Source organism: Brienomyrus brachyistius, unplaced genomic scaffold, assembly GCF_023856365.1.
Source record: "Brienomyrus brachyistius isolate T26 unplaced genomic scaffold, BBRACH_0.4 scaffold77, whole genome shotgun sequence".
Lineage (NCBI taxonomy): Eukaryota > Metazoa > Chordata > Actinopteri > Osteoglossiformes > Mormyridae > Brienomyrus > Brienomyrus brachyistius.
Window position 1 is genome coordinate 305,001 of NW_026042352.1, and position 10,109 is coordinate 315,109.

Here is a 10,109-nt window from a genome sequence, read left to right on the forward strand (position 1 = left end):
CAATGATAGAGTCTAGTCAAGTGGCTTTTATTGTCATTTTGACCATATACAGTGATACAATACACAGTGAAATGAGACAGCATTCCTCCAGGACCATGGTACTATGTATAACACTACATCGACACAGGACTACATAAAGAGCAAGTGTGCAAAAACAGTGTGACACAAGACAGTGCAATAGAAGAAATAGAAGTGATAATAGGAGGTAAGACAGGCTAAGTGTGAAGTGCAACAGTGCAACTGGTTGTGCAAAACGTTATTGAGGTATTGGACACCATGTGGAATATTCCTAAATGAAACTATTGCAATACTTCTCAAGGAATGGACGTTAGGAGGAAACCTGTTCAGTATAGATGATTGGAATAATCAGAAAAATATAAAGCAGCATGACATTCTTTCACTGGAAAAGACTGAGCCTGGTACAAGCATCTTATGGTTATATGTGAAGATGAGGAAAATATCAGATGGCTATGCTGACTCAAATGTTATTTGTACCACAGTTCTGTATTTAGGTCTTTGAATCTAAAGTATCTGATACAGAACAGATGACCGGGGACATGTAGAATTGAGTCTCCAATGAAAAATGCTTGAAATTAACTCAACTCTGCATTTTAGAATGGAAACTCCCACTTGGACTTTGACCCTCTTTCATCATTCAGTTGACTAAAATATCATGCAGAATTTTTTTTGACACTTAAATGCTAAAGGAAGCGAGGATTTAATCCTTGAATCAAAAGAATTAGGTCCAGAAAAGATTACTGAAGAATTGTAAAAACCCTAACCCTAATCCTAACCCTAACCCTAACCTGAGAGTTGTAAAATTTTATCTAATGAAAATGCTTGAAATTGACTCTAATCTGCATTTTAAATTGGAAACTCCCACTTTGACTTTGACCCTCTTTCATCATTCAGTTGACTAAAATGTCATGCAGAATTTTTTTTGACACTTTAATACTAAAGGAAGCGAGGAATTGAATCCTTGAATCAAAAGAATTAGGTCCAGAAACGATTACTGGAGAATTGTAAAAACCCTAACCCTAACCCTAATCCTAGCCCTAACCCTAACCGGAGAGTTGTAAAATTTTATCTAATGAAAATTCTTAAAATTGACTCTAATCTGCATTTTAAATTGGAAACTCCCACTTGGACTTTGACCTTTTTCCATCGTTCAGTTCATGAATATATTCTGAGACAGATCATTTTTGACAAGTACATGCTAAGGAAAGTCTGTAATTTATTCCTTGAATCAAAAACTTTTGATCCAGGAAAGATTACCAGAGAAGTGTGATTTTTTTCTCCAATGACAATGCTTGAAATGGACTCTAATCTGCATATTAAATTGGAAACTCCCACTTGGACTTTGACCCTCTTTCATCATTCAGTTGACTAAAATATCATGCAGAATTTTTTTTGACACTTAAATGCTAAAGGAAGCGAGGATTTAATCCTTGAATCAATAGAATTAGGTCCAGAAAAGATTACTGGAGAATTGTAAAAACCCTAACCCTAATCCTAGCCCTAAACCTAACTGGAGAGTTGTAAAATTTTATCTAATGAAAATTCTTAAAATTGACTCTAATCTGCATTTTAAATTGGAAACTCCCACTTGGACTTTGACCTTTTTCCATCGTTCAGTTCATGAAGATATTCTGAGACAGTTCATTTTTGACAAGTACATGCTACAGAAAGTTTGTAATTTATTCCTTGAATCAAAAACTTTTGATCCAGGAAAGATTACCAGAGAAGTGTGATTTTTTTCTCCAATGACAATGCTTGAAATGGACTCTAATCTGCATTTAAAATTGGAAACTCCCACTTTGACTTTGACCCTCTTTCATCATTCAGTTGACTAAAATATCATGCAGAATTTTTTTTGACACTTAAATGCTAAAGGAAGTGAGGAATTGAATCCTTGAATCAAAAGAATCAGGTCCAGAAAAGATTACTGGAGAATTGTAAAAACCCTAACCCTAATCCTAGCCCTAACCCTAACCGGAGAGTTGTAAAATTTTATCTAATGAAAATTCTTAAAATTGACTCTAATCTGCATTTTAAATTGGAAACTCCCACTTGGACTTTGACCTTTTTCCATCGTTCAGTTCATGAAGATATTCTGAGACAGATCATTTTTGACAAGTACATGCTAAATAAAGTCTGTAATTTATTCCTTGAATCAAAAACTTTTGATCCAGGAAAGATTACCAGAGAAGTGTGATTTTTTTTCTCCAATGACAATGCTTGAAATGTACTCTAATACGCATTTTAAATTGGAAACTCCCACTTGGACTTTGACCCTCTTTCATCATTCAGTTGACTAAAATATCATGCAGAATTTCTTTTGACACTTAAATGCTAAAGGAAGCGAGGATTTAATCCTTGAATCAAAAGAATTAGGTCCAGAAAAGATTACTGGAGAATTGTAAAAACCCTAACCCTAATCCTAACCCTAACCCTAACCTGAGAGTTGTAAAATTTTATCAAATGAAAATGCTTGAAATTGACTCTAATCTGCATTTTAAATTGGAAACTCCCACTTTGACTTTGACCCTCTTTCATCATTCAGTTGACTAAAATATCATGCAGAATTTTTTTTGACACTTAAATGCTAAAGGAAGCGAGGAATTGAATCCTTGAATCAAAAGAATTAGGTCCAGAAAAGATTACTGGAGAATTGTAAAAACCCTAACCCTAATCCTAGCCCTAACCCTAACCGGAGAGTTGTAAAATTTTATCTAATGAAAATTCTTAAAATTGACTCTAATCTGCATTTTAAATTGGAAACTCCCACTTGGACTTTGACCTTTTTCCATCGTTCAGTTCATGAAGATATTCTGAGACAGATCATTTTTGACAAGTACATGCTACAGAAAGTCTGTATTTTATTCCTTGAATCAAAAACTTTTGATCCAGGAAAGATTAGCAGAGAAGTGTGATTTTTTTTCTCCAATGACAATGCTTGAAATTGACTCTAATCTGCATTTTAAATTGGAAACTCCCACTTGGACTTTGACCCTCTTTCATCATTCAGTTGACTAAAATATCATGCAGAATTTCTTTTGACACTTAAATGCTAAAGGAAGCGAGGATTTAATCCTTGAATCAAAAGAATTAGGTCCAGAAAAGATTACTGGAGAATTGTAAAAACCCTAACCCTAATCCTAACCCTAACGTGAGAGTTGTAAAATTTTATCTAATGAAAATGCTTGAAATTGACTCTAATCTGCATTTTAAATTGGAAACTCCCACTTTGACTTTGACCCTCTTTCATCATTCAGTTGACTAAAATGTCATGCAGAATTTTTTTTGACACTTAAATACTAAAGGAAGCGAGGAATTGAATCCTTGAATCAAAATAATTAGGTCCAGAAAAGATTACTGGAGAATTGTAAAAACCCTAACCCTAATCCTAGCCCTAACCCTAACCGGAGAGTTGTAAAATTTTATCTAATGAAAATTCTTAAAATTGACTCTAATCTGCATTTTAAATTGGAAACTCCCACTTGGACTTTGACCTTTTTCCATCGTTCAGTTCATGAAGATATTCTGAGACAGATCATTTTTGACAAGTACATGCTACAGAAAGTCTGTAATTTATTCCTTGAATCAAAAACTTTTGATCCAGGAAAGATTACCAGAGAAGTGTGATTTTTTTCTCCAATGACAATGCTTGAAATGGACTCTAATCTGCATATTATATTGGAAACTCCCACTTGGACTTTGACCCTATTTCATCATTCAGTTGACTAAAATATCATGCAGAATTTTTTTTGACACTTAAATGCTAAAGGAAGCGAGGATTTAATCCTTGAATCAATAGAATTAGGTCCAGAAAAGATTACTGGAGAATTGTAAAAACCCTAACCCTAATCCTAGCCCTAACCCTAACCGGAGAGTTGTAAAATTTTATCTAATGAAAATTCTTAAAATTGACTCTAATCTGCATTTTAAATTGGAAACTCCCACTTGGACTTTGACCCTCTTTCATCATTCAGTTGACTAAAATATCATGCAGAATTTTTTTTGACACTTAAATGCTAAAGGAAGCGAGGAATTTAATCCTTGAATCAAAAGAATTAGGTCCTGAAAAGATTACTGGAGAATTGTAAAAACCCTAACCCTAATCCTAGCCCTAACCCTAACCGGAGAGTTGTAAAATTTTATCTAATGAAAATTCTTAAAATTGACTCTAATCTGCATTTTAAATTGGAAACTCCCACTTGGACTTTGACCTTTTTCCATCGTTCAGTTCATGAAGATATTCTGAGACAGATCATTTTTGTCAAGTACATGCTAAAGAAAGTCTGTAATTTATTCCTTGAATCAAAAACTTTTGATCCAGGAAAGATTAGCAGAGAAGTGTGATTTTTTTTCTCCAATGACAATGCTTGAAATTGACTCTAATCTGCATTTTAAATTGGAAACTCCCACTTGGACTTTGACCCTCTTTCATCATTCAGTTGACTAAAATATCATGCAGAATTTCTTTTGACACTTAAATGCTAAAGGAAGCGAGGATTTAATCCTTGAATCAAAAGAATTAGGTCCAGAAAAGATTACTGGAGAATTGTAAAAACCCTAACCCTAATCCTAACCCTAACGTGAGAGTTGTAAAATTTTATCTAATGAAAATGCTTGAAATTGACTCTAATCTGCATTTTAAATTGGAAACTCCCACTTTGACTTTGACCCTCTTTCATCATTCAGTTGACTAAAATGTCATGCAGAATTTTTTTTGACACTTAAATACTAAAGGAAGCGAGGAATTGAATCCTTGAATCAAAATAATTAGGTCCAGAAAAGATTACTGGAGAATTGTAAAAACCCTAACCCTAATCCTAGCCCTAACCCTAACCGGAGAGTTGTAAAATTTTATCTAATGAAAATTCTTAAAATTGACTCTAATCTGCATTTTAAATTGGAAACTCCCACTTGGACTTTGACCTTTTTCCATCGTTCAGTTCATGAAGATATTCTGAGACAGATCATTTTTGACAAGTACATGCTACAGAAAGTCTGTAATTTATTCCTTGAATCAAAAACTTTTGATCCAGGAAAGATTACCAGAGAAGTGTGATTTTTTTCTCCAATGACAATGCTTGAAATGGACTCTAATCTGCATATTATATTGGAAACTCCCACTTGGACTTTGACCCTATTTCATCATTCAGTTGACTAAAATATCATGCAGAATTTTTTTTGACACTTAAATGCTAAAGGAAGCGAGGATTTAATCCTTGAATCAATAGAATTAGGTCCAGAAAAGATTACTGGAGAATTGTAAAAACCCTAACCCTAATCCTAGCCCTAACCCTAACCGGAGAGTTGTAAAATTTTATCTAATGAAAATTCTTAAAATTGACTCTAATCTGCATTTTAAATTGGAAACTCCCACTTGGACTTTGACCCTCTTTCATCATTCAGTTGACTAAAATATCATGCAGAATTTTTTTTGACACTTAAATGCTAAAGGAAGCGAGGAATTTAATCCTTGAATCAAAAGAATTAGGTCCTGAAAAGATTACTGGAGAATTGTAAAAACCCTAACCCTAATCCTAGCCCTAACCCTAACCGGAGAGTTGTAAAATTTTATCTAATGAAAATTCTTAAAATTGACTCTAATCTGCATTTTAAATTGGAAACTCCCACTTGGACTTTGACCTTTTTCCATCGTTCAGTTCATGAAGATATTCTGAGACAGATCATTTTTGTCAAGTACATGCTAAAGAAAGTCTGTAATTTATTCCTTGAATCAAAAACTTTTGATCCAGGAAAGATTAGCAGAGAAGTGTGATTTTTTTTCTCCAATGACAATGCTTGAAATTGACTCTAATCTGCATTTTAAATTGGAAACTCCCACTTGGACTTTGACCCTCTTTCATCATTCAGTTGACTAAAATATCATGCAGAATTTCTTTTGACACTTAAATGCTAAAGGAAGCGAGGATTTAATCCTTGAATCAAAAGAATTAGGTCCAGAAAAGATTACTGGAGAATTGTAAAAACCCTAACCCTAATCCTAACCCTAACCCTAACCTGAGAGTTGTAAAATATTATCTAATGAAAATGCTTGAAATTGACTCTAATCTGCATTTTAAATTGGAAACTCCCACTTTGACTTTGACCCTCTTTCATCATTCAGTTGACTAAAATGTCATGCAGAATTTTTTTTGACACTTAAATACTAAAGGAAGCGAGGAATTGAATCCTTGAATCAAAATAATTAGGTCCAGAAAAGATTACTGGAGAATTGTAAAAACCCTAACCCTAATCCTAGCCCTAACCCTAACCGGAGAGTTGTAAAATTTTATCTAATGAAAATTCTTAAAATTGACTCTAATCTGCATTTTAAATTGGAAACTCCCACTTGGACTTTGACCTTTTTCCATCGTTCAGTTAATGAAGTTATTCTGAGACAGATCATTTTTGACAAGTACATGCTATAGAAAGTCTGTCATTTATTCCTTGAATCAAAAACTTTTGATCCAGGAAAGATTACCAGAGAAGTGTGATTTTTTTCTCCAATGACAATGCTTGAAATGGACTCTAATCTGCATTTTAAATTGGAAACTCCCACTTGGACTTTGACCCTCTTTCATCATTCAGTTGACTAAAATATCATGCAGAATTATTTTTGACACTTAAATGCTAAAGGAAGCGAGGAATTGAATCCTTGAATCAAAAGAATTAGGTCCAGAAAAGATTACTGGAGAATTGTAAAAACCCTAACCCTAATCCTAGCCCTAACCCTAACCGGAGAGTTGTAAAATTTTATCTAATGAAAATGCTGGAAATTGACTGTAATCTGCATTTTAAATTGGAAACTCCCACTTGGACTTTGACCTTTTTCCATCGTTCAGTTCATGAAGATATTCTGAGACAGATCATTTTTGACAAGTACATGCTACAGAAAGTCTGTAATTTATTCCTTGAATCAAAAACTTTTAATCCAGGAAAGATTACCAGAGAAGTGTGATTTTTTTCTCCAATGACAATGCTTGAAATGGACTCTAATCTGCATATTATATTGGAAACTCCCACTTGGACTTTGACCCTATTTCATCATTCAGTTGACTAAAATATCATGCAGAATTTTTTTTGACACTTAAATGCTAAAGGAAGCGAGGATTTAATCCTTGAATCAATAGAATTAGGTCCAGAAAAGATTACTGGAGAATTGTAAAAACCCTAACCCTAATCCTAGCCCTAACCCTAACCGGAGAGTTGTAAAATTTTATCTAATGAAAATTCTTAAAATTGACTCTAATCTGCATTTTAAATTGGAAACTCCCACTTGGACTTTGACCCTCTTTCATCATTCAGTTGACTAAAATATCATGCAGAATTTTTTTTGACACTTAAATGCTAAAGGAAGCGAGGAATTTAATCCTTGAATCAAAAGAATTAGGTCCTGAAAAGATTACTGGAGAATTGTAAAAACCCTAACCCTAATCCTAGCCCTAACCCTAACCGGAGAGTTGTAAAATTTTATCTAATGAAAATTCTTAAAATTGACTCTAATCTGCATTTTAAATTGGAAACTCCCACTTGGACTTTGACCTTTTTCCATCGTTCAGTTCATGAAGATATTCTGAGACAGATCATTTTTGACAAGTACATGCTACAGAAAGTCTGTAATTTATTCCTTGAATCAAAAACTTTTGATCCAGGAAAGATTACCAGAGAAGTATGATTTTTTTCTCCAATGACAATGCTTGAAATGGACTCTAATCTGCATATTAAATTGGAAACTCCCACTTGGACTTTGACCCTCTTTCATCATTCAGTTGACTAAAATATCATGCAGAATTTTTTTTGACACTTAAATGCTAAAGGAAGCGAGGATTTAATCCTTGAATCAATAGAATTAGGTCCAGAAAAGATTACTGGAGAATTGTAAAAACCCTAACCCTAATCCTAGCCCTAACCCTAACCGGAGAGTTGTAAAAATTTATCTAATGAAAATGCTGGAAATTGACTGTAATCTGCATTTTAAATTGGAAACTCCCACTTGGACTTTGATCCTCTTTCATCTTTCAGTTCATTAAGATATTCTGAGACAGATCATTTTTGACAAGTACATGCTAAAGAAAGTGTGTAATTTAGTTCTTGAATCAAAAACTTTTGATCCAGGAAAGATTACCAGTGAAGGGTGATTTTTTTTTCTCCAAAAACAATGCTTGAAATTTACTCTAATCTGCATTTTAAATTGGAAACTCCCACTTTGACTTTGACCCTCTTTCATCATTCAGTTGACTAAAATATCATGCAGATTTTTTTTTGACACTTAAATGCTAAAGGAAGCGTGGATTTAATCCTTGAATCAAAAGAATTAGGTCCAGAAAAGATTACTGGAGAATTGTAAAAACCCTAACCCTAATCCTAACCCTAACCCTAACCTGAGAGTTGTAAAATTTTATCTAATGAAAATGCTTGAAATTGACTCTAATCTGCATTTTAAATTGGAAACTCCCACTTTGACTTTGACCCTCTTTCATCATTCAGTTGACTAAAATGTCATGCAGAATTTTTTTTGACACTTAAATACTAAAGGAAGCGAGGAATTGAATCCTTGAATCAAAAGAATTATGTCCAGAAAAGATTACTGGAGAATTGTAAAAACCCTAACCCTAACCCTAATCCTAGCCCTAACCCTAACCGGAGAGTTGTAAAATTTTATCTAATGAAAATTCTTAAAATTGACTCTAATCTGCATTTTAAATTGGAAACTCCCACTTGGACTTTGACCTTTTTCCATCGTTCAGTTCATGAAGATATTCTGAGAACGATCATTCTTGAGAAGTACATGCTACAGAAAGTCTGTAATTTATTCCTTGAATCAAAAACTTTTGATCCAGGAAAGATTACCAGAGAAGTGTGATTTTTTTCTCCAATGACAATGCTTGAAATGGACTCTAATCTGCATATTAAATTGGAAACTCCCACTTGGACTTTGACCCTCTTTCATCATTCAGTTGACTAAAATATCATGCAGAATTTTTTTTGACACTTAAATGCTAAAGGAAGCGAGGAATTGAATCCTTGAATCAAAAGAATTAGGTCCAGAAAAGATTACTGGAGAATTGTAAAAACCCTAACCCTAATCCTAACCCTAACCCTAACCTGAGAGTTGTAAAATTTTATCTAATGAAAATGCTTGAAATTGACTCTAATCTGCATTTTAAATTGGAAACTCCCACTTGGACTTTGACCTTTTTCCATCGTTCACTTCATGAAGATATTCTGAGACAGATCATTTTTGACAAGTACATGCTACAGAAAGTCTGTATTTTATTCCTTGAATCAAAAACTTTTGATCCAGGAAAGATTACCAGAGAAGTGTGATTTTTTTCTCCAATGACAATGCTTGAAATGTACTCTAATCTGCATTTTAAATTGGAAACTCCCACTTGGACTTTGACCCTCTTTCATCATTCAGTTGACTAAAATATCATGCAGAATTTTTTTTGACACTTAAATGCTAAAGGAAGCGAGGATTTAATCCTTGAATCAAAATAATTATGTCCAGAAAAGATTACTGGAGAATTGTAAAAACCCTAACCCTAATCCTAGCCCTAACCCTAACCGGAGAGTCGTAAAATTTTATCTAATGAAAATTCTTAAAATTGACTTTAAGGGAAGCGTGGAATTTTGTCCTTGAATCAAAAAAATTTCATCCTGAAAAGATTACCCAAGAATTGTAAATTTTTCTCTCCAATGAACATGCTTGAAATTGAGTCTCATCTGCATTTTAAAATGGACACATCCTCTTGTACTTTCACCTTGTTTCATTTTTCATTTGACAAAGTCATTCTGAGGCAGAAAATTTTTGACACCTAATTGTTAAGTTACATTTGAGAGAAATATTTCGCAGCACGTCAGCTGTCTTCATATTTATGTTCTGGCAGAATATAGGGCCAGGGCATAGGCATTGCTTTGCCACCGACATGAGGAAAGCTCATACCGCTTCCACACCTATATATTCTTTCATCTGTTGGTAAATCTGTGCTTGCTATGGCAACACATATACTAAAATTGGAACGATACAGAGAAGATTAGCATGGCCCCTGCGCAAGGATGACACGCAAATTCGTGAAGCGTTCCATATTTTG

The 10,109-nt window shown here is 33.8% G+C and overlaps 1 non-coding gene across 1 annotated transcript; it reads left to right on the forward strand.

Moving 5' to 3' along the window:
* Positions 1-10,002: 10,002 nt before the first annotated feature.
* LOC125726814 (U6 spliceosomal RNA) lies at positions 10,003-10,109 on the forward strand. Its single transcript, XR_007388420.1, has one exon. It is a non-coding gene; the product is annotated as a U6 spliceosomal RNA (small nuclear RNA).